Source organism: Ambystoma mexicanum, chromosome 7q, assembly GCF_040938575.1.
Source record: "Ambystoma mexicanum isolate Mex_15411 chromosome 7q, UKY_AmexF1_1, whole genome shotgun sequence".
Lineage (NCBI taxonomy): Eukaryota > Metazoa > Chordata > Amphibia > Caudata > Ambystomatidae > Ambystoma > Ambystoma mexicanum.
The window spans coordinates 884,004,159-884,029,500 of record NC_090941.1 but is presented as its reverse complement, the minus strand read 5'-3'; the positions used below and the strand labels follow the sequence as shown (position 1 = coordinate 884,029,500).

The window sequence follows — 25,342 nt, the reverse complement described above, 5'->3', positions numbered from 1 at the left end:
CGCCACTGAACTGAGGCAACTGTATGGTAGCCACTGTATGTAAACCTACTGTATGATATCTGTAAATGTTTATATTCTATTATGTAACCTGCAGCTATTTCTGTATAACACTGTAATCCTATTATGTAACCATGTAACTTTAAGCTGAAAACATTAATCTATCCTCTGCGCCCTGATACCCCTGGGTTTGTCGCGCTTTATAAATAAACAAACAAACTTATATGCAGCACCAGGATAGGAAGTGTGCATTTAGTAAAAATGTGTGTGAGAGGAAGACGAGTCCGGGGTGCTAAAATGCATATGATGGGGGAGGCATCTATGTTTGATCGTGTGATTGTGAATGTTCGTACATGATACTTTGTCTCTACATTTGTGATTGAGAGAGCAGATGTGTATGGTTGTATTTGAGGCTGTGGACTGCTGGCTTTACGTTTGTGTGTAGTCATGCTGAGAAGCAGAACAAATGCATTTACAAAGAATCGCAAATACACCACCGCAAACAAAAATGCATACATTCAAATTGCCAATGTGCTTTGGAGTGTGTTTCGCTCTCCTTTTGTCTTACTGTGCGTTTCGTCACATGGTCTTGGTCGGTATGTTTGGAAGTGTTCGGATGTGCAAGTATTGCTGTATTAGGAGCGCATAGATGTTCACTTGCAGTGCACACATTAAGAACCCCGTCTGTAGACGGAAGAGTTTTGGTGTGCTAACTTGTTTGGGTGCGTGCCTAATATTTTCCCATTTTCTTCATGCTTTTGTGGTGCCTCCAGCTCCATTGACGCGTGTTTAGGTCTGTGTCTCTGCGTGTGTGTGTGTGTGTGCAGGCTAGTCTGGCAATTGTTTCTTTGCACTGACCGGTTCGAGCCTGGTACAGGTCCGCTATTGGTAGTGGTACAGAGCTTTCTCCAGTCGTCTCTTTGCCAGCGGCTGGGATTGTTATTTACATTTTTCTGATTGGTTCATGGATACGCATAAAGCAACACGTGAATGTTGTTTTCTTTTCAATAAACATAATGGTGATTGTGACAATTTGTTAGAACCAAGCATTGGCAATGCCAACAGTTTGGGCTTTTATGCAGGCCTGGCAAAGGCACTTGCCAGGCACTTTCATAGTAGCATTAACTGCCTGTTGATGGTGGCAGGTGCAAAATGGTGCGAGTACCTGGGAGTCTAATAGCAGTGCCAGGCAAATGCCTAATACTTATACACAAGCCAAAACTGTTGGCTTTGCCAGTGCTTGTTTTTAACAGGAGTTCAGTGAATGACAAATAGTGCTTCAAATTTGAGTGGCTGAAGGCAGACCTGGTTAAGACATGTTTATGACACCAGTAGTGTATTTACAGCTCCAATTAAGTAATTAACTCTCGGAAGACTGCTTTGAAAAAACACTGGCAGGCTGCATTTCGTGGTAATACTTGATAAAGCTAGCTCAAAGAGAACTCAGGGTTGTGTGTTTTGCACAGGGAAGGGCGGGAAGTGGGTGGAAATGGCCATAGGGAGTAGCTTGGTCATGGGTATTCAATGGGTGGGTAAATAAGCAACACCTACAGCTGTCTGTCCCTCCTCATATGCCATTTCTCCCTAGCTGTAAATATACAATACTGGTGGTACTACAATATTTTCAGTGTACCCACTTGAACACATTAGTATTTCAGTAAGCGGACCCAGTAGTTAAATTGAAAACAAAGCCATGGTTCTGTTAAAAGAACGTAGCACGTTGAGGGCTAGCAGTCACATTCCTGTGCATGGGGGTCACTGCATAAAGGCAAAATGTGACCTCATAATTCAGCCATTAGAGGTAGGACAAATGTTGCATTAGTTAAGTGGTAAACAAGTCATATTTAAATTTGAAAGCATATGAATGCCAGTAACAGCATGACAAAATCTTTTTTCCATCATTACTGGATATCTATATAAGCTACTGTAAAATACACCATCACACTTGCAAACGTAAGAATAATGTACCATCTATTGCTTTTTATGTCATATTTCTGTGGGTTTGGACAGTAAATTGCACATTTTGGAAGACATTTTTCAAAAATGTTTACGGCGAGAGAACCCCCCGTAACCCTCTTGCTCTTGGTTGGGCTCGCTTGCTATGCTCGCTTGCTCCCTAATTCGACCAGAGAAATGTATGCCCCACCACCTTTCAAAGTCACCAGCCACCACTTGGCATGGGGCAGGGGCTCAAGAGTGGATGCTCAGGGGACTTGAAATCATAGAAAAGAGAAAGGCTCAGGAATATGAGGAGACTGACTGGAAAAGGGGAGCAAGGCTCAGAAGATGGGCACAGGGGTTAGAGAGTAAGGATCAAGCAGACTAGGTCACATGAGTGGAAGATGTTGTGACTGGTGTGAGAAACCAAAGGGTGTCTTACCCATTGGTCCCCAGGGATCTCTCTCTCAGGCGGCCAGGGCACGGCCATCGCCTTTGGGATCCAGACCGCGGGGGTGGACCAGTGTGGGAGGATCACCTGGGGGAGAGGTCTTCGGAATGTGGGGGTGAGGCAACCGATGGTGAGACGCGGTATTCCCCCTTTTTTGTTTATCTAACACATCATATTTTTAATGATTCTCTGAGGTCCCGACTCCCCCCTTTTCATACAAACCCTGGGCTGAGGAAAAGGGTGACTGAGAGTAACAACACAAACACTCATACATCGTACTGGACATGTCCCGCTAATCGGGTCAAGCAAAGTCAGGCACTTGACTTTAAGTGCATACACCTGATACCAATTAGCTCTCCTCACACGAATAAAAGGCAGAACCTAGAGACACACTCTGAGCAAGGTGGAACACAAGTGCAAGCAGAACTTCCGGGGTGAAGGCAAACCTACTGGAACAGAGCGACGGACCAAGGTACGAGAGCAGCGGGTCTAAAACCCCATTAGTTCCCTACTGGAGATCGTTGCTTCTAACAGGCGGCGAAAGACACGTGGAGAAGGCCAGATTCCCCATCCAACCATTTGAGGTAAGGACCACTGATGAGCTCACCCCCCGTAATTTGCCTATACCTCGCTAGTTTTAAATTTATATCCAACCTAACAGGTGCTGATAAATTATGCTTATGGAACAATAGACGATTAGAAAGAACTGGCATAACCGAACAGGATCAAGCCCAACCAGAACTTGTGCCAGGTAATGACTATTATAATTACTCTATGTTTTATGTACGTGATTTAACTTTTACGGTCAACAGTGAACACGGCATTAGGCTGCCTGTCATATATCCCGGCATTATACTATCCCTTGCCCCTGATTATTAGACTTATAACACAGCCTAAGTTTGGCCGTTAGCAAATGTTGCAGTTTATATCCTCATCACTAAGCTCAATGACATATTATTAGACTTGTACTGTGGTCCTAATATCAAATGAATCCTCCAAAATGATTACACTTATTGAATCTGTTCACTAGCTCAACTATTTGATTTTCACCGTGTGACCACTTAATAATTTGAATGTACACTGGAAGCTACTGGGAATAAAATAATGCATGCTAAATTTTGGAGCGGGTATGCAACAACATGGAACCACAACCTCCAGACTATGACGATGCACAATGTTCACACTGAATCTCTGAACTTGTATTCATTGAAAACTTTTTTAAAACTCACCAGCCCAATTGCCTTAAACAGATATAATTTATTCCAGGAACATCCTATGACAAATACAGACAATTATGTTCTTAAGTAAATTATGTAAGATACACTCTGGGGGTAATACTAACTTATGATGGATACAAGCTTGTTCCAATATACCTGAGAGGAACTAACATTAACATTAACATATTCACTTTCCTTCCCTCCCACCTTCCTTCCATCATTTCACAAATCTGCTAATTGAATTGTCAACACTCGCCGAATGTTTAGAAATATGTGCAGAGATCGAACTGTATAATGCTGTAGCAATCTGAATGTGAGAAACACAGGAGAAGAATGTACCGAGTGCTTATCAATAGTGACACGCTTCATACTAAGTAACAGCGTTTGAAAGCAGACATAACTGTTTTTACGCTACTCTTTTGGATATTACAATTTCCTTGTGACTTGAGAAAGCCCAGGCAAGGGAGAAACAAGAGCATGTGCCTCCAATTGGTAGAACGTCGGCACTATGCATAAACCTGAAATGAGATACAATTAAATCCTTGACCCAAAAGTACTTGAAAAGTCTTTTCATTATTTAGAGCCCAGGCGCATGATACAGACCTAGTAAAATCACCTTCCAATGATCTATAGTTGCAAAACCACTCCTGAAGCCTGCTTGTGACTGGTCCAGGATATTATTCTCCAAGACCCAATCTTCTAGTCTACTCAGGATGCATTTTGCATAGATTTTGGCTGAAATATCCAGTAATGAGATGCAAACTGCAATAGCAATTGGGACTATCCCCCTTCTTACAAATTGGAACTATGATCCCACCCCACAAGCTTCAGGCAATCTCCCCGGCCCCATTCATTGACTCAAAGAGTTTTAACAGGATAGGGACCCACCAATTACCCTAACCCAATAACACCTCTGAGGGCAACCCATCTGGGCCCACTGCTTTCCCTGGTTTTAATTGAACAATAGCCATAGAGACCTCTGTCTCAGTGAACAAAACATTATTAATTTGAGGGATCGGTAGTAGCTCAATCTCCTCACCATAATCTGTAGAACGGATATTCCTAAAATGCTCCACCCATCTATGCTTTCCAATAAATACGTCCTGCTGGGTACCTATCTTCTTCCAGCCTTTTGATACTAGCCTCCAAAATTGCCTATAATTATTAGTGCGTACTGCTTGTGCGAGTGTGTCCAATTGTTTTTCGATTGCCTCTTATTTCTTTCCCTTTAGAAACTACTTATAGTCCCTTTTACGCATGTGCCTCTCCCCCGACAGGATGGTATCATTCTTAAGTGAGTTCTTAATTGCCTCATGTAGGCGTTTCTTTCTAACCCTTCACTCCAGATCAAAACAAGTTGCATGTCTGCTTTTTCCTGGCACGGAGCATATCTATGAGGGATTCAAAGGCTTCCACTGTTTCGGCTGCTGTAGACCCCTTGTCCAGAAACAGTTGGGGCTGATTATTCACATCATTAAAACTAAAACAGCTGTTAAAGTATAGTCTGTTTTAGCCATTGCACAGGGTACTCTGTCGAGTCCTGACATTGGCAATGCGGGTCTCCCCTCACTTTTAACTGTAAGACCATAGGGAAATTATCACTTTCATTGCTATCTTCCACCCTGAAGTCGACCCCCCATAATAAAACGATGACAATCTATCAACGTGTAATCAATTATAGATGTGTATTAACCTCTGGAAAATGTCCGCCTTGGGGGGGACATCACCTGGCCTCCTGCCTTTAAGTTCAACCAGACAGAATTCCAAAAGGAAATAGACCAGCTCTCTGGCACCCCTGTCAGACCTGTCAAAAGTTAAATTCCTCTTGGGTGTGCCTCAAACTCTTCCAGGAGGTTCTTCTCATTACTAATGTCACTAGGTTGGCCTAGCTTGACATTCCAGTCACCCATCACAAGAATTTTACCCAGGGCAACAACCAGTGAGACCTCATTCAGACAAGCCCTCAACTCCCCCGGGCTCTCTTTTCTTTCCTTGGTGGTGAATATGCATTGATGATATACAGCTTATACTTTACATCATCATCCAACCATGTCATGCACACTGTTATAATTGAATTTAAATCAGCTAACGTTCTGGATACCTCCCAACCATCCTGGACACGAACCAGAGTGGTAAGCCCACCTTTGTTTCTGCCTTTATGCCAGTTTTCTACCTTCAGATTAAAGGTACGAAAACCAAGCATACTAATAACCACTCTTAGCCAGGTCTCGTGTAAACAGATAACATCAAATTGGGCCAGATAGACCATCCAGTCGGGATCGTCCTATTTTTCTGCCACCCCAGGAACATTCCAGGAAATTATCCTAAGGGTTTCACTCACAGTGCCCAGAGCCCCACCAAATGCCTTATCTAGGCCAATGTCTAAAGGGATGCAGGCCTCTGGGGGCTACTGTAATTGTACACTATATCAGTGGCTTGGGCTGATATTTCCCATTTCAACTTCGTCCCTGCCAGTAGTGTGTGATCCATCTCACCTTTAGTAAGGTCAATAAGCACATTGCTTAAAGAAGAAGCTCCACCTTGAGGGAGGGACTCCATTTTACCCCTTGTTACAACATTATCAGCGAGCAACCTGGCCGGACCAGCGTAATATCATCAAACCATAAGTCATGGATATGGCACTGCATGTGAGTCACATCCAGAAAACATCAATCCCCTTCCCCGCTAGGGCAGTCCTGTGTTGTAATATACATGCACGGAAGTGGGAATTATTAAAGCAAAAGCACACACTGCAGCCCCCACAAAACATACATTCTGACCAAATTCGAAATGCACTAAAGTTCTTAAATGAAACCTCAGAGAAGATTAGCATTTGTTGAATTGTCACAAAAGCCCATTTGCAGGAGTTCTTATTCCCACGAGTTCTCCGTTTAAAGGTTACAATCAGGTTCTGCTGCCTTCAATCCCAAAGGGGATCGTCTAGTTCTTTGCGACATTGTGTTCCAATCAAGGAGTCACTTGGTGCTTTGTCAATAGAGTTTTTCCTTTGCAAGTCCATATTAGGGGGCTCAGTATCAGTTCCCTTGACAGCACTCAGTGATTGATGGACGGTAACCTGTGCAACCTTCTCCCAATCTTGGGATGGGCCATCACTCATCACCTCCCTAGTGGAGGTGGGCTTGTGCTGGTTCTGGGCCTGATGTGGACCTCTCTGGCATTTACAATGTGCTGCCTCTGGCCTTCTCGTGTTGTTACCAATAGCACTACCCCTTTCTTGCTCATCCGAGTTTAGCTGTCGATCAGGTTGCCTTCCCAAATTCTGCTCACTGCGGTTTTTGGAGTTTCGAAAAATGGTTTAGATAGGAGTGTCCTGGCCCCGAGAGCTTGGGGTGAGTAGCAATAAGGAAGGTCAGAAGGTGGAGCGCTTTGAGAAGGCATTGTATATCAACATTAGCCTCCCCACTCAAGCCAGCTAAATTATGGGCCATCTCAGCCAGTGTACCCTCCATGAGCAACATGGCCTGCCACAGTTCATATTGTGCCATGTGTTGCTTGTTATGAAAGAGCCAGGAAGCTGACGATTCCCTCGCTCTGTTGATAGTCAAGCCCTTATTTACGGAAGCAGTGACTCATCCAAATCTGCCTCATGGGACAGAGATGGGACTTGGGCGTGTTGTAATCCTTCACTTCTTTTCAAAACATTTTATTATTTTCCCAAAACCATAATACAATACAATACCAAAAACAATGTTCACATCAATGAATCATTTCACAACACAAACAAACCCAATATCTCCAAACCCAACCCACCCTCCATATATCAAAAAATACTAAAATATAAAGAAAGAGAAGAAAAAAAAAATATAAAAACAAAAAGGGGGGGTGGTTCTTTTAACAACCTTTAACTCATCCTTTCAAAACCCTATAATAATTCCAAAAAATACAAAGCCTTTTTGTAATCCTCAAATCAATACCATACAATAATATAATAATTCCAAGAAATACATCTCTCTTGCAGTCCTCAAATCAAACCCCTTCTTATGACATATTCAAATCCAAAGAAGGCCCCCAGATCTTCTGGAATGTTGAAACTTTCTTTTGCAGCATGTAATTTACTCGTTCAATGTTGCAAATTTTGTACATTCCTTCCATCCATTTGCGCCAGTTCATAAAGTCAGCTGACTTCTATGCACTTAGTATCAATCTCTGTAATCCTTCACTTCTATCAGCCGGCGAGTTCGTTGGCAGATTAATTCTGGTGTTCCCTATACTCTGTATGTCCCTGCCTGTCATAGCACACATAGGGTCCATCGTTATATCTTCCTTAAATGGAATTGGGACATATTCAAATGCTGGCGGATCCAATTAGGTAGACAGGTCATCAATAGCACTGTTATGGTCATCCACCGTAAGATCTCCCTCTTTACTACTTTGTCCAGGGTGGTTAATATGTTCCCTCTCACCGAGGCAAATCTCTTCAAGATATCTATCTATAGACCTCTCCAGGCTTTCTAGTACTGATCTGTGTGAGATATAATGACCTGCCTGGGTCACAGAGTAAATTTGCAGCCTTCGCTCCCTTCTGGCAGGTGCTCAGGCAAGAGCTTGTTGTTTCACCATGGTCGAGAGAACCAGTCAGATTAATGAGCCAGTTCTGGTCCAAGGGGGTACCTCATTGCCTGTAAGGTCATATATCTGGAAGTTAGAAACGTGCTCCAGCTGTCCTTTCGCTGGGGCCACGGGAGGCTCTGAGGCCCCCAATATAACCTCTTTGCTCCCGTATTGAGGACCTGCAGTAGATCATGAAGAGTTCTCCGACACTACAGGCCCCATCTCCCCCATGGGGCATGTTTTATCTGCGGGGGTAGTATCGCTAAGCCCAGATTTATGACTCATCAGAGCCCATTTGATGGATGGCTGTTTCAGATCCTCAGCAGCACAGGACTGCTGATTCTTCCGTCCTGGCATATGCCTAGTATTCTTTTTGCCTGGTTGCCCCTGCACCCTCTCTGTTGCCCTTTGTGCCCATCCCTTGACTAGCCACGCATAGCAGGTGGGACAGATGGGAACAAATGGAATTAAGCCAGCTGAAGTCTGATGAATCACGTGGAACGCTGTGCCAAAAGTCTACAGAGTTTGAAGACACTGGTCCAGATGAGGTATAGTTAGCAGGGAGTTACTGAAGAAGACAGACCGTAGTAACACTGTAGTAAAGCCAGAAAGTAGGTAGCACCCAGATGGCATTTAGGCATCCATACTTTGCCCATACGTTATAGTGATTAAAAAAAGTGGATGAAAAGAATAATAGGAATAGCTGCGCTAAATTTATGAGATGCAGGCACAAAACATAAATACAAATGAAAGAGAAAATGAATTGCTCAGCAATCCTCCTCCTGGCCCTCCTTAATGAGCACCTTACCTGGCAACGCAAGCACAGAATAGACTCAGCAGCATAAAGTGAGGTGAATTCGGAAGGGGTGCTTTGGTCCAGCCTACTGCTTGTGCTCCTGTGGCCTCACTACACGCGGAGCATGCTCTGCCCCCACTTTACCTCACAGTTGCTATGCGGCTTCCCTGAATTGTGCCCTTTCCCACTAACCCCCCTGGTGGAATGGGCCACCGTACGACAGGCGAGCGTCAAGCTGCACCAAAAACAAACCAGACGCTTCTGACACTGCCACTGAGTTTGTGATCAGACTTATGTATCATCTTTACAATCTTTGCTGTGCCCGACCATTTCTTTCATTCTAGGGCACTAAGCTTCTGATTGACTCCTTTGTCTTCCACTGACCTTACTGCTGCTCTGTTCCTTTTCTTGGTTTCCCCCCTCTCATCTTGCTCCCTTGCGCTCTGTCTTTAACTCAGCTATTCGTTTACTATTCCCCGCTCGTTCCTTGATTTCACCTGCTCTCATCTTTCCACATTTTTGCATAGGGGCCAATTTGAAAATTATTTACAGGGCCTCTTTTAGTTCCCAGTCCACACCTGTTCTCTGGCCTCCTGATATACCCCAGCATGCTCCCTCCATTCACTGTCCCTCTTTCTTCCTTCTGTCTCCGAGCCACCATGTGCCTCTTCTCGTTTTCAATCACTTACGATCTTGGCACCCAAACACTGGAACTCCCTTCCTCTACACATTCGCTCTTCTTCCTCTAACAATATTTTCTTCAGTACTCAGCTAAAGACCCATTTACTTCAGTCTTTGACTCATGTCTAATCACTGCTGTCGCATCTTCTACATACCCTCCATTGTAATGTTGTACCGTTCCTGTTTTTTATACTGTTAAAGCACTTTGGTGCAAGTGCTCTTTGAATAAAGTACAAATACAAATTTTCATATAAATACATTCATAGCTGAACAGATAACTCGAGGCATGCATTTGCCTCACATTGTTAACTAGACGATGCTGTGTGGCACGGATTTCATTCCCCAGTTGGGTCGATTCAGCCGTTCATCTTCCTAAGGTTGATACATTAAGCACTACAAGGGGGGGAATAGTAACACTGATTATTACAGCACTTAGAAGCATGTGCAGTACACGGACAGAGGCCCCCAGTGACTACAGCTCTTTCGCGCACACCGGCAGCGAAAAGAGATCAACTAAGATGGCAGCAACCTGAGTCACAGAGAGAAAAACTTGTTAACCTTGGTAGACGGTGTACGCCAAGCACCCGAAAATCAATTACAGACCCGAAACACAAAAGCAATAAGTGCAGTTATTGTTCTACCAAGACAAAGTTAGGGTGAGCCAGACACCATTCAATGCCCCCTCCTACATATCAGGCCTGAGGAAAGCATATATATTTTTTTTTTATTGTGTTTAACTGTTATTAGCAGTTTTTACAAAAGAAGCATGCCTGTTTCCAATTGAATTTGTCCAGGTACTTGTCCAAAACGGGCTAAATCCTTTAGTGCTCATTCTAGTTGGTCGCATATGACGTCCAGCTTCAGACTATGTACAAAATTTGCCACTGCGATTACTGGTCTTCGATTTAGCCCGTTCATTAGGTATGACCACCAATAGTCCTCATCCAGTTTAGAAAAAGTGGACTGGAGGTGGCCCAAATGGGTTTCCCTTTTGTCACTGGTTCCCGGACACTGGAGGATCAAATGTTTTAGGCTCTCCTTGGCCTCTTGGTTCTGGCAGAATCGGCACGAATCCGATGCTGCTTTTCCTCTGATTTTCAGAACCTCATTGGTTTTTAAAGTATTCATTCTTGCTCTCAGGAACGTCGAGCGGGCAGATTTGTTCGGGAATTTCAAGAGGTAGCTGACTGGCTCATTTAGATTTTGGGCAAAAGGTGGAAGAAGTGCTGTAGCCTTGTAATTTGCTGCTTTCAGTTGTGTTTCACACCAGTCCAGCTCTTTCAGTTTTTTTGCGTTTTTTTTTGGATTATCCAGGAGCTCCTCTTCTGAGCTACCTATTGTCTTTAGCAGCGTTTGTCTTTTTTCCATCCAGGCTTTTAGCGTTTTGTTTGACCCTTTCACGATTTCTTCCTGAATCAGGGTATAGATTTTTTCCACGATGACCTAACTTCTCTATAGAACATCAGGCTGTTTAGAGATATTGAGCCTTGGAGTGAGGTAAGATCCAATTCCCTTCTGTTGAGGGTTATCGGAGTCGAGATAGGCAGTCGCAGGACTTTTTTCCAAAGTGAGCCTTCCAGTTTTGGCCAAATTGAGTCTGGAATACCAAACATTGCGGCCATGCCGTAAGTAAGCGCTGGAACTGCTTTCATCCTGTAGAAATGTATCGCCGCCTTGACCGAAAAGCGGCCATATTTTTTGTCCATGATGATCAATTGGTTTGACAGGGTATTGGCTTTGTTGATCAAGAAGTCTAGCATTGGCTGCTCGTTCTTTTTATTACTGAACATGATTCCCAGGTATCTGAAGGCATCTACCTCTTCAAGGCGGGTGTTGTTAAAGAACCAAGCCTCTGGAGTTTTTCGTTTGGCCACTTTGCTTAGTTGCATCACTTTGGTTTTTGCGGTGTTACTTTCAAGGTCATTTACTTGAAGGTATTTGTTTAAGTTGTCCAATTTTCGTTGGAGCCCAATCTTCGTTTGATCTATTAAAATGATGTCGTCCACATACAGCAGTCTGCTCACTTTTTCCGACCCAAGAAAGGGGGGGAAAGCCTTTGCCTTCCTTTCTGTGTGTTGAAAATCACCTATGTAGGCGTTGTAGAGTGCCGGTGCCAGGGGGCAACCCTGCTTTACTCCACCAGTTGTGCTGATTGAGGAGGAGAGTTGCCCTAAGCCGTTAAGTCTCACTCTCATGGATGTTTCCGAGTAGAGCTCCTGTATTGGTTCCAATAAGGAAGGGGGGCAATTCCAGTTAGTAAGTTGTTTTTGATAAGTCGATAAAGGCTATACAGAGAGATGGCCCCCCTTCCTGGGCTCTGGCTTTAAGTATGTTGATGGTGAATATGTTGGCCATGGTGTTCATATTCTTTCTAAAGCCAGTTTGGAAAGTATCCCACCCTTCTGTGGAGGGCATCCATTTTTCGAAGCTGTCCAGGGGAAAGGAACCAAAAAGTTTGCCGATGCAGTCAAGAAGTGCAATCGGGCAATAGTTATTTGGGTCGCTTCTATCCCCCGATTTATATATTGGCACCACGTTTCCTGTCTTCCAGGACTTCGGAATGGATTTAGCTGTTGTGCATGATTCGAAAATTTCAGTTATCAAAATGGACCAACTTTCTGGGTTGGATTTTAGGTCCATGTTTGATAGGCCGTCCGGGCCAGGTGCACGTGATGATTTTAATTTCTTGATTTTTGCTTCGATGTCGGTCGGTGTGGGATCGTTCTCCCATCGAGATCCTTGATGTTTCAGATGTTCCGTCCTTTTGACCGACGGACCGAAGAGGGCAGAGAAGTGAGTGATCCAGGCTTCTTCTGGCACGCTGGATGATAAAGGGTCATCATTTGGTGGACTTTTAGAGTTGACCAGTGACCAAAATGCCTTGGTTTGTTTGCTGGCCAATATTCACAGCATTTGTTCCGAGTCGTCCTGATATAGTTCAAGTTTGAAGCCCTTTAGCCAGTTCTTGTAGGCCTTTGTGGAGGTCCTGGCTGTTTCTATGTTGGTGATAGAGGGGCCCGTCTTGCCATTCGGACAGCTCGTCTCATCTCCAGCCTTTTTTCTCTAAGTGTCGCATTGTTACGGTGATTGATCTTCCCTTTGGGACGGAAACTGGTTGCTTGGATATGATAAGGCTGTAATAAAGGACAGTAGTCCGTAGTGGTTCCTGCCATTTTTTCGTTGTCCCAAGCTTTTACTCGACGGTAATCCATTATTATTGTCGAGATGGCAGAGTCTTTCAACCTTAGACGTGTCGAGTTAGCATGGGTCTCAATATTTGATGTTCTTAGGACGGCGTCACTCTCGTGGGCTTCTAGACTAGGGACGGCCAGTGTCATTTTCAGACGATTGTGGTCACTATTGAGTGCTCTGAGGACCTCGAAGCCCGTGACTTTCAACAGGAGATTCCTGGAGAGATAGACGTGGTCTAGGGTTGCGTGTCTTCCTGCTAATTCCCAGGTCGGAATGATCGGGTGCACTGCTTTAACAAGAAAGTGGGCATTGTGAAGATCGAAACTGTTCATCAAGGTGGCCCATTTCTTTCCTCTTTCTAATGAGTTTTCCGACAGTTGTGCCTTGATAGTTTTAGATTGGAGGTTGTCGTGCTCCTTCATCTTGATTGTGGCGTTCAAGTCACTGCAGATGATAGTACAGTCGATTAGTTCGTTCGATAGGGCGTCTTTCAAAATGTTTTCAACTTTTCGTAGGAATTGCTCTGTTGCAAATTCTGTTGGGTTCCAATACAAATTGACCAGTAGGTAAGTGGTTACCTTTTGTTTAGTTGCTTTTTGTTGGGTGCTACTACGTTGAATCAGTGTAGCCAGTATATGTGGCTCCGCCTTTAGCACTTTGATGAACTGCAGGTTGGACCCAATTCGCAGCGCTGATAATAGACCTGCTCTTGGTCTGCCCGAAACACCTCTCAGGGCTGGAGAAGTGGTAATTACGTAGCCCTCTATAGATGGCTTGTTTTGGATCCAAGTTTCTTGGAAACACCAAATATCTGACGATCCTAAATTGACATCTGAGGCGTACGTCAGATGATTGAAACCTCTGGTGTTCCAAGATCCCAAGGTAAGGTTAGAATTGAGTTCCCTGGTTCGTGGTTTGCCAGAGTGTTCCTTGTTATTCTGGCATAGATTTGGTTGCTAAGATCTTTCTTTTGTTGATAGGGCTTTCGGCAACCAGGCCCAACGATTTGAATCTTCATTTGTGCCAAGATGGTTGATCTCCATAGTTGACTTCTCCTTTCCTTTGGTTGCGATGTCTTGTTCAATAGTGATATTCCAATTTTTCTGCGGTCCTGGTGGTACTCTTTCTAGTTCAAGAGAACTCGGTCGAAGACCCTCGATCTGTTCCCTTGTAGTAACTCTTGATTGGTTCCTGTTTTTTAGTAACCAAGCCCGATCTCCCTTGGGCGCTCTTAATTTATTTTTGGCCTTATGTAAGGCGGGTTTTATGGTTTCGGATCGTATATGTAAGTAGACGTTGTCGACTCTCATCTTGTCCCGAAATTCCACAATTGTAATGTCGTCGGTCGATAGCATGGATAACGCCAGGACCAGGTGCAAGATTTTCATGATGGTTTTCCTATTGAGGATGAAAGATACGTCTTCTTTCCAAATGCTTTTCAGGACAAAAGAGCGGGTCTTTGTGGATCTGGCCGAGCGCCTTATGAGGTCTCTTTTTGTTTGGCGGTCGTTGTTATCCTCCCCAAAAGTAGTCACTTGTTTGGGGGATCTAGACCTTCTAGATTTGGGCGGTCCTCGATCAATTGAAACATACGAGGGACTGACTGGGTGTTCTGATTTGTAGTGTCTTTTTGAGCTCCGATTTCTGGTAGTTGAGCGCTCCTCTCTATAGGAGCTTTTCTGCACTCTGGAGCGCCAATGGGTCCTGTTTTACTTCTTGATGGACTGGTCTCAATCGTTTAGACGAGATAGCAGTGCCCGGCCCGTGCGTCCTTTGATGTTCCAGATTTTCTTCTTGGGCATCTCGTCTCCATGGTTGGGTCCCAGCAGCCATGCGTGGCTTAAACTTTGATCGTTCCCGAGTCTTTTCAATTTTCCTAATTGGTAGCTTCTGGGACGATAGTTTGGCTTTGTTTTTCACCAGGAGATTGAGCTTTCTTTCCTCCAATGTTAGGAAGATTGGGCTGGTTGGACTCGGTAAGCCATCCATGATTTTGTTTTCTTTTTTTTGTTTATTATTGGTACATTCGGCAACTAGCACAGGGGATTGAGAGATTGTGTTTCTCTTCCTTTTTTGTGGTGGATTCTTCTCAGCCTCTTCCAGTTCTTCCCAAGTTTCAGTTTCATTCAGCGCTGCTTCCATCAGCTCGCTTTCCGTAATTGACCGTGCGGTATCATCCGTGACCATCTTTTCAGTATTGGATGTGCGTACAGACTTTGGTCGGAGAGAGAGAGTGAGGTCACTTAGTTTGGGCTCGAATGGTAGGCAGGATTGTTTAAAGGAGTGAGCCAGGCTGCTCTCATTGATTTTGAGTCTAATTGGCAGATTGCTCGTCTTCCCCTTTATAGGTCCTCTTAGGTTGACATCATCATTATGGATTGATTGGTCGTCAGCCCAGGATGCACATCCATTCTTCCGTTGGGGTCTGAGGCTCGTTTTTCCTGTGCTTTTGTTTGGAATGGTTTGCAGTGATTTAGTGCTTGAAGGTTTTGCTTTTTCTTTTGCTATCCGCGTGGTGGTTTTGACAGAGGGAGCTTCTGACGGTGACACTACTTGCCGACCAAGTGACCCGTTTTTTTCTTGGTTAGTAGGCGCTGTCCTGCTTTCTTTGTTTGATTTCCCTGTAAAGTTGAAGATTTTAGGTTTGCATCTGCACCAGTAGGGTAACTTGGTCTTTAGCCGAATCATTGAGCGCTTCGTACAACTTGGTGAATGGAGCGAGGGCTATGGTCAATGACGACATAAGAGCCATAAGATCTGATTTCCTTTTTGATGATGGAGATTGGGGACCTGCTGCGGTATGGATGACAGGGGTTTGATTTTGGTCCTGTGGTATAGACGTCGGCTGCCGCAGCTTGGACGTGATGCGTTCACTAACTCTATTCTTTTCCATGGATCTATCCAGAGGGGAGGCTTCTCTCCTTAAGTCTTGCTCGCTGATGTTTTTTGCAACTTTACTTGGATAATCCTTCTGACTATGGTTCTTCGTGTGGGGTACAAAGTCGCTTTGCCCCTGGTCCATGGTTGGTTTGCCTACGGCCACGTTGAGTGCGTTCTGCAATTGGTCGTAAGGAATTGACGTGGACCTTTGAGGCAGGTTGGAGTTAGCAGCATCCGCAGAGTTAGCAGAGCCAGGTCTTTCCGCTTTTAAGTGCCATCTTTTCAGGAAGGCGAGTTTACGCAGAGAATCCTTGTCATTTTCGTGGTTCAGCTCTTGGGAGGTACCTTCTAGTAGTTCAGCATCCGATATCTCCGCTTTGTCTTCCTCTTGCTGAGGCTTGCTTTTCGTTGCGAAGAAGTTGGCTATCGATCCACTTAGTGGTGTTTTAGGGGTCTTGTCCGTTCGTAATGGTGTTAGGCCTTTTATTTGAGTTTTTCCCCGGGCTTCTGAGTGATGGCTTTGTGGGGCATCGTTGAGCGTAGTTGGGACTGGGGCTTAGTGTAGTTTACGCTCTTGAGGTTGAGGCAAGTTGCTGAGACTGCTTCTATCGGCGTGGAGATAGGATCCGAGAAGTTAAGTCTTAAAGGGATAGATATAGGTTCGATTACCTCTCCTGAGACATCCAATTCATCTTCAGAGTAATCGATTGTGGAGTACGAATCATCCTCCAGGCTTTTGTCTGCCACATTATTTGTCCCGGGGCTAGGAGAGTCCTCAGGTTTGTGCGGCTGGTGGATTTGCACTTTGGTTATTACTTTTTCTGGAGTGTCGGCTGGTTTAGCTGACGAGATGGTAATTACCAAAGGCCTCTGTAAGGGCTGTGTTTTCATTGGAGTGATAGTTTGAAAATGTCCCCACTGATCGGAGTTCATTCTTGGTTTTTGAGACTCCTTATTATTTTTTGTGGCGCAGACTTCTTCAGAACTCCCTGAAACAGGCTGATTTTGGAGGCCTTCCTGGCCTTGCATTGAGGAGTTTTGTGTCCTTATTGTGCTCGAGTCTGACGTTGTTTCAGGCGGCTTCTCGGGCTGTTGGGGATCCTGATCCGGTTCACCGGTCCGTCTCCTGTTTTCCATCTCACTCTGGGCAGGGCGCGGCGCGTCAGCAACAGGGCTCGCCACCTTTGCGGCGAGCTCCTGGTCGGCGGCGGTGCCAAGCACGAAAGGAGGCGGTCCACAGTCGGTTGCAACTGGCGGATTCTCCGAAGCGGGACAGAGTACTCCAGTCCCCGTCTCCCCTTCAGGAGCCCTCTCCTCGGTGGTAGCGGCGCCGGGTAAGTCCGCCGTAGAAGTTTCATTAACAAGCGCAACAAAGCAGGTAAGTCCCCGCGCGTTGTTTGCAAGTGCGCTGGGGGTAGGGGGGACGATGTTGATGAAGTCCCTCAGCGCGACTTGCTTGGGGGCAGCCGCTGTCAGCTCAGCCGGGTCTGGCTGTGTTCTCTCCCCCTCCCCGATAAGCAAGTTCGCTGGCGTTGTGGGAGGGGTGCGGGGGGGGCGATGGTAGAGTCCGCCGGCAAGACCTGGTTAGGGGTAGCCGCTGTTTGCTCTGCCAGGTCTAATTGACTTTTCTCCCCCTTCCGAGTGGGCAATAACGCTGGTAATGTAGGCATATGGCTATCTTCCAAGCCGGTTGGTACGTTGGCCATAACTTCGTTGGAATTGTCCGATAGCCGTCGTGCTTGGCCTTTGGAGGCGAAAAGTTTTTTAAAATCTGAGGCCGTTTTTGAAGAGGGCGGTTTTTTGGCACGAGTCCTCCGCTTCAGGGGACTGTGCCTCTCCAGGCCGCTATCTTCGCTTCTGGTGCATTGGCTTCTCAGCCAGAGCCCTTCACAGTCTGTGTCCCCGAATGGCATCTCGGGCCCGACGGGCCGAGGAGCGGCCGCGGACTGCCGTAGACTGCGAGCACCTCAGCGAGCAGCTCCGCGGCCGCTCCGCGGCCGAAAAGAGGTTATGAAGGCTGTGTGGGTCACTCCTCCCACCACAGCAACAGCAACTGGAAAAAGACTGCAAGAGTGTGCCATAGACTGCGAGCACCTCAGCGAGCAGCTCCGCGGCCGCTCCGCGGCCGAAAAGAGGTTATGAAGGCTGTGTGGGTCACTCCTCCCACCACAGCAACAGCAACTGGAAAAAGACTGCAAGAGTGTGCCGTAGACTGCGAGCACCTCAGCGAGCAGCTCCGCAGCCGCTCCGCGGCCAAAAAGAGGTTATGAAGGCTGTGTGGGTCACTCCTCCCACCACAGCAACAGCAACTGGAAAAAGACTGCAAGAGTGTGCCGTAGACTGCGAGCATCTTAGCGAGCAGCTCCGCGGCCGCTCCGCGGCCGAAAAGAGGTTATGAAGGCTGTGTGGGTCACTCCTTCCACCACAGCAACAGCAACTGGAAAAAGACTGCAAGAGTGTGCCGTAGACTGAGAACACCTCAGCAAGCAGCTCTGCGGCCGCTCTGCGGCCGAAAAGAGGTTATGAAGGCTGTCTGGGTCACTCCTCCCACCACAGCAACAGCAACTGGAAAAAGACTGCAAGAGTGTGCCGTAGACTGCGAGCACCTCAGCGAAAGCATATGAACATTACACTACAACAACATAACTGTTTTGTTCGATGCTGGAAACACAAAGTGTGTCGACTTGATAGGTGTATTGTTATAAGAGCTACACTCTAAGTCACCCAATACTAACCCTCACACTGTTTTTGGTATACTGCAGTGTCATTATGTGATTGTACAATATGATGAAAAGATGTGGGCACCGAGCTAATTGTTTGTTTAGCTTGGCAAGATATACAAAGCCTGTGAATAAGGGTGTTTTAAGAAAAGTTTTTTTGAAAAATAAAGTGATCTATTGTATTATAAAACAGTGGTGATCTACTGAATGAAAGCACATATCAATCTTTCAAAATCTGTCAAATGTGTTGTGTAAGACACCTGTAAGTGTCAAGAGGGAGAGGTAGCCTGGGTCCACCCAGTAGTTTGTTCAGTCATTTTACCCTCATGATTCAGGTCCCCCCTATAACAAAAAAGAGCCCCCCGCCACCACTTTTGTAAAAACCCAGCACTTACAAGCTACAGGAAGCTTCCAGGAGCCCCGTCCTTTGGTAGTAACCGACCCCCCTACTGAGGGCCAACCGTTGACTGAGGCTTCATATGTCAATATTTACACTATTGCCCTATACAACACAGACTCTCCACTGTGCTATATTGACATTGACATTCCCTGCTGTTACGTAGCGCAAAGTTGTAATGAGCATACGCGAGTCTTGTTCCGGCTCGCTCATGCGGGTTATGAATAAACGAGGACCCGACATGGCAGTTGCCGCTGGGACCCCATACAGATAAGACGTGTCCGTGTCTTACTGCATCGTATGCGTGCATATGTGTGGGGCGGCCTGGGGCGCTGATGAAAGTCAACACTGGCGATGAGGAAGTGCTGCGTGTGTGTGTGCGAGGCATTCTGAAGACATTCATTAGTCGGAGGAAGCATTCAGACATGCTACGCAGCAACGAATCCGACGCGGCGAGTTGGCGGCCATCTTAACTCCTTAATCACAACGGTTGCGGCCCGAAAGGGTGCTCGTGCGCCGTTCGTGTTCTACAAGGGAACAATTTTTGGAACCCACATGGCTGTCGGTCACCCGATGGCCGTGTTTCTGATATGTTTGAAGGTGTTGGGGACACCCCACGTGCGCTGGCTGATCCACCAAGCTGTCAATCCTCCTGTTAAAATTGTGAATGCCACAAGGACCAACCGGACCAAAGATATCCTGCCTCGAGACAGAGGTGTGGAAGGTCAGTGGTAACATACTCTACAACTGGGAAGACAACACTACAGAGGAGGAGCACGCCCATTGAAGAAGCTGCACAAGTCATCACAACAAGTGAGTGGGGACCCCTGACATATTTGGGACTTAACAGACTTGCGGCCTCTTGTAACAACGTGAGGTGCTCGTGCGGTCTGCTTAAATGGGTGAACATGATGGTGCAGCTGTTACACCGGCGCCAGTACAACACAGGCAGCAAGGTACTTTGGCACCCATGCCACAGTTTGACATGTCGGACCCCCTTCCAAACTTGGACCAAAATGGTTATTATGGGTGAAAAAGCTTGAAATGTTCTTCAGAGCCACAGGGGAGACAGAGGACGATGCAAAAGTGGCTACATTATTGTACTTAGCCGGGACGGAAGTACACCGAATATTCGAGTCATTAAACCTACAGGCGACCACCTATGCGGCTGTCAAACTGGCCCTGCAGAACCATTTTCTCCCCATGGCGAAAGTGGACTATGAGAGATTTGTCATGTCCGCAGAGAAGCAGCTGGGTGATGAGGCCTTAGAGCAATTCTGTGCGAGAGTTAGACATTTGGCCAGCACCTGTAGGTTGGAGAATGAAGAAGGAATGGTGCGGAATAAACTAATCCAAGTGTGCAGCTCCGGAAAATTGAGGAGACAGGTCCTCCGAGAGCCCGGCCTGACGCTAGCGCAGATTCTGGACACAGGGCGTGCGTATGAACTGGCTGAGAGTAGGGAGGCCAAGATGGACGCTGCAATGCGCCCAGGAAGGAGTGAGGAGGATTTCGCTAATGGTCGGCCTACACCTGCGAACTCACGTTGGGGCCAGAAAAGAACAGAGGGCCCTCCGACCCCTTCTATCCTGCAGTCCTGTCAATACTCTGGGTATGATCTGCCTCATGTGGGCAAATGCCCGGCAAAGGCGAGAGTGTACAGCAGATGCAGCACGCCCGGACATTATCCAAGGGTGTGTAGAGCTACAGCTCCGGTATTCTCACAGACCACATATTCTAGCCGGGCACAGGAGATCCTCAATCTTGGTCTCCAATGCACTAAATCAGTTACTACTCTGTGTTCATTTAATTTGTTTTCATGATGCTCTGATTGCCTTATGAGTTGTTTTGCATATGTTTGAGTGCATACATCATGCCTTCAAATGAACATACTGTTGTATCTTACATTGCACAACTGTGCACAACATTGATTGATTGTTTTCTAAAAAAAAGAAAACATTTGAGTATCAGCTAAATAATAAAAAGCTGTATAACTACATTTGAATGTCTATGTGTTTTCACAAGTAGCTTGCCAATGGGACAAATGCTGAATGTCCATTTATATGTGTTTTCACAAGGGTTTAAACAAGACTTGCATTTAAATAATTTTGCAAGTACTCAAAGTCTATAGGGTAGGACTGCCCCCAGTTACAGTGTTACTACAGCCCTTTCAGTCCTCCCCTGTCCCGGGCAGCCCCATTTTGTCCAGACGTCTTTGTAGCACCTGTCACCCATGGCCAAAATACAATCAAGCCTACATTCTTTGTTACTGATGTAAGTCCCCATTCCCTACTGAGCTGTGCTGCCTCAGAAGCATTGGACATCGTCCACTTCACCATGTCAGTGTACCAAACTGATGTCGACCGCCTCCTGGAACGATCGGAAAGCCTATTCCATGGAGTAGGTAAGCTAAAGGGAGACCCGATCAGACTACATATCGATGGGCCGGTGAGGCCTACAGCCCTGAAGCACCAGAGGGTACCATTTCATCTGAGGGCACAAGTAGAGAAAGAACTGCAGTCGCTGATTGATATGGACATCATAGAAAGGGTAGAATGCTCGACTCCATGGGTGTCCCAATCGTGGTGGCGCCCAAGCCTAAGCAGCCCGGGGCAGTTTGCATTTGCATTGACATGCGATTGCCAAATGCCGCAATCAAGAGAGAAAGACACCTCATGCCGACTTTGGACGACATCATTAGTGAACTGCAAGGGGCTAAGGTTTTCTCGAAGTTAGATCTAAGGTCGGGATATCATCATCTGGAACTACACCCGGAGTCCCGCTACATTAACACTTTCACCACACATGAAGGATTATACCAGTTGAAACGATTGAGCTTCGGAGTCTCGTCAGCGGCCGAGGTGTTCAAAAATGTCATTCGTGGAGCCCTGGCGGGACTAAAAGGGGTAATTAACATGAGCGATGATATCCTGGTCTTTGCATCCTCTGAAGCCGACCACTTGAAAAGATTAGAATGAGCTCTGTACAGACTAAAAAGCCTGGGCCTCACCCTACACAAGAAGAAATCTGAGTTCTTCAAAGACCGCATTGAGTTCTTCAGTTTTGTCTTCCACGCAGGGGGCATATCCCCAGACTCTGAAAAGGTGCAGGACATTCGTGAAGCGGCTCCCCCAGAGTCACCATCAGAAATTAGAAGCTTTTTGGGCATGGTGAACTATTGTGGCAGGATCATTCAGGATTTGGCGTCTCTGTTGGAGCCACTGAGAGCGCGGACGAAGAATGATGTGGCATGGGCATGGACTGCCAGGGAACAGAAAGCATTTACAGTAATTAAGTCAGTGCTGTCTGGCCAAGAAACCATGGCTTACTTCAACCCAGAAAGAGAGTCGGAGATTGTAGTGGATGCCAGTCCGGTGGCACTGGGCGCTGTTTTACTGCAAGCGGACACACAAGGACATACGCGCCCCATAGCGTATGCAAACAAGGCTCTCTCAGAGACTGAGAGAAGGGACTCACAAATTGAAAGGGAGGCGCTGGTCATACTATTGGGATGTAAACACTTGCGACTGTACATCCAGGGCAAACCCGTGGTAGTCATCACAGACCACAAGCCACTCATACCCATCATGGCTGGGGCTTCATCAAAACCTCCTCCCCGAATCGAACGGAGGATGTTGTTCCTGATCGAATATGGAGTAAAACTGTAATACCGGCCTGGCACCCACAATCCGGCAGATTATCTATCCCAAAACCCCGGGGCTGGCCATGATCGAGACAACGTAGAAGTGGTGGATTGCATCGAGATGGTCCGCAGCATTGTGGAGGCCGCCATGCTGGTAGCAGTGGCCCATCAAGAAATAGTGGGAGCATCAGACAGCGACAAGATATTTCAGGTTATTCAAACAGCAATGAGCAACGATGAATGGAAGGACGTGCTAGCCAACAAAGCTAGACGGGAGGCTGGTGCCCAGAAGGCTCTGCAGGGAATGTGGAAAGCACACAATGAACTCTCTGTGGCGGAAGATGGACTATTGCTACGGGGTCGGTAAATTGTCATCCCGCGATCCCTAGTAGCCAGGGTGTTGGAGCTGGCGCACAAAGGACACCGAGGGAAAGCGAAAACAAAAGCACGCCTGAGACCAAAAGTGTGGTTCCCAGACCTGGAGGGGTGAGTAGACGAGTTTGTGTGCACCTGTGTGTCCTGCCAAGCAGCCATCCCGGCGGAAAGAGGTCCCCCAATACGAGCCATGGAGAGAAGTGAGCAGCCATGGGGAACCGTGCATGCCGACTTTGGGTCAAAAGGAAGGGGGATGTACTTTCTGGCCGTGGTGGATCAGTGGTCCAGATACCCAGAGATTGAGTTGGTAGAGTCGACAGTGTGCGATCACAAAATTCTAGCACTTGAGAAGATCTTTGCCACTAACGGGTTCCCACTGGAACTGTGGTCGAACAATGGCCCGCCATTTCAAGGACAGCAATTTGCCAAATACCTGGAAGAGAGAGGTAGCAAACATCGGAGGGTGACCCCGCTCTGACCGAGAGCAAACGGAGAAGCCGAAAGGTTCATGCGAACCCTCAACAAAATCTTCAGGATTTCAATCAATGGGGGAGGGGAGCTATGCCAGAACCTCTTTGAGTTCCTTAGAGAATAACGGACGACTCCACACCAATCCACAGAGGTGGCACCGGCAGAATCTTTGTTTAACCGCTGCCCCAGAGGGCTTATACCAGAAGTGGAAGGAAGAGCACCAGGGGTAATTGACGACGAACGTATCCGGCAGGAGCAGCGAGCCAAGAACGAGAAGGAAAGTGAGCAAAGGAATCTCCAGGAAAAGGAAATTGTGGTAGGAGACACTGTGCTGGTAAGGAATAGACATCCGGAAGGGAAAATGTCCCTCACCTACGAACCGCAGCCCCTCGGGGTGACCCATGTAAAAGGATCCATGGAAACTGCGGCCAACAGAGATAACAAGAAATGTGTCCTTTTTCAAGAAAATAGAAGTCAACCAGCCGGAGGAAATCCCAAGGGTGCCCGAGCCAGCGGAACCAGAGACCACACAGCCGACAGAAGCACAAGATGGAGGTGGGGGCCTTGCCCAACGAGAAGTGCCACTGTTGTCCCCAGAGGGTAGTCGAAGGTATCTGAGCAGAGAAGGGCGGCAGCGCCCCGCTCGATTTAGAGACTATGTTAGGGATCCCGAGGCCTGTTGAGTTGGTGCATTGTTAATGTTTTACTGTTTTCTTGTTTAAAGAAAAGGAGGGATGTTACGTAGCGCGATGTTGTTATGCACATGCGCGAGCCTCATTCCGGCTCGCTTATGCGGGTTATGAATAAACGAGGACCCGACGCGGCAGTTGCCGCTGGGACCCCATACAGACAAGACGCGTCCGTGTCTTACTGCATTGTATGCGTGAGTTTGTGTGGGGCGGCCTGGGGCGCTGATGAAAGTCAACACCTGCAACAATAAGGGAGCCTACTCTGTGAGTCTGATGTGGTGAATACTGGCCCATGAGGTGCTGCGCATTCGGAGCACAAATTTGCGTGAGTCTCCCTGAGAGGTCATGCCGGATCTTTACATCTACCGTGACCAAGAGGAGATCGAAAAGGAGGAACAGGCAGCTCCCGTCACGAAGGAAGAATTTCAGGGTGTGGGGACTGCACCAGTGCCGGATTTCCCCCAGACTGAGTTGGCTGATTTGTCAGAAGGTGTGCCGGTGTCCTCTGCGCCCATCCTGCAATTCTCTGCCGAGCGTGCAGATATTGCCATCACCCCTAAAGCATCTCAAGAGGACTGGAGTGCACAACCTGCAAGCACAGAGGACTGGTCTGCAGCCCCCGCTGCCCAAGCCACAGAGTGGGTTGGGGCACCGACTGAATGGTCAGAATCTGAAACATCCCTTTGTCGGTCTGAAAGAACTGAAAATAAAAATGTTGAGTTACAAAAGAAAATACAAGTAAAAGAAGCTACAGGACGTCGGCCTGAAGTGCTATACAAATGACCACCAAATTATCATTACTGAATACAAGAGCAAAGAAAAGATTAAAACACTGGAGGAAGCAAGATGATTACTTTTGAGGTGAATGTGGAAATCAGGCACATGCTACACACACTTACTCACCATTCCCAAATACAAACTTCAGAAAGAGGGAGGCAACAGCTTCCCAGTACGAGCTGCCAAACATTAGAATGTTCTACCTACATCACTGAGATCTGAATCCTCCTTCTGGACATTCAGCAAACATTGGAAAACCCGACTATTCACTTCAGAGTAACTTATCTAACTCAACCACATATCTAATGCAACCCACCAGCCTTTCTTGCGAAAACCCTTCTTTGCACGCTCTCTCATCTGCTGTAGCACAAAATGCCTGGCTGTCTATCTACCCATATTGTCAACGAATATTGTATCACAAAAATATAACCTGTGTTCACAAATGTATAACATGGTTGCTTCCTCGACCTATAACTACGCTGTGCATGTCTATGTGTGACTATTTATATCACCTATGCTAATGCAACTGCTATTGATAACGTGTGCAC

At 46.6% G+C, this 25,342-nt stretch overlaps 1 protein-coding gene and 1 pseudogene across 1 annotated transcript in view; one reads left to right on the top strand and one right to left on the bottom strand.

Moving 5' to 3' along the window:
• Nucleotides 1-25,342, bottom strand: part of NOX4 (NADPH oxidase 4) — a 1,243,038-nt gene that overhangs the window by 1,128,374 nt on the left and 89,322 nt on the right. The gene's annotated exons all lie outside the window — the stretch shown is intronic.
• LOC138528813 (small ribosomal subunit protein uS2-like) lies at nt 17,395-24,800 on the top strand (annotated as a pseudogene).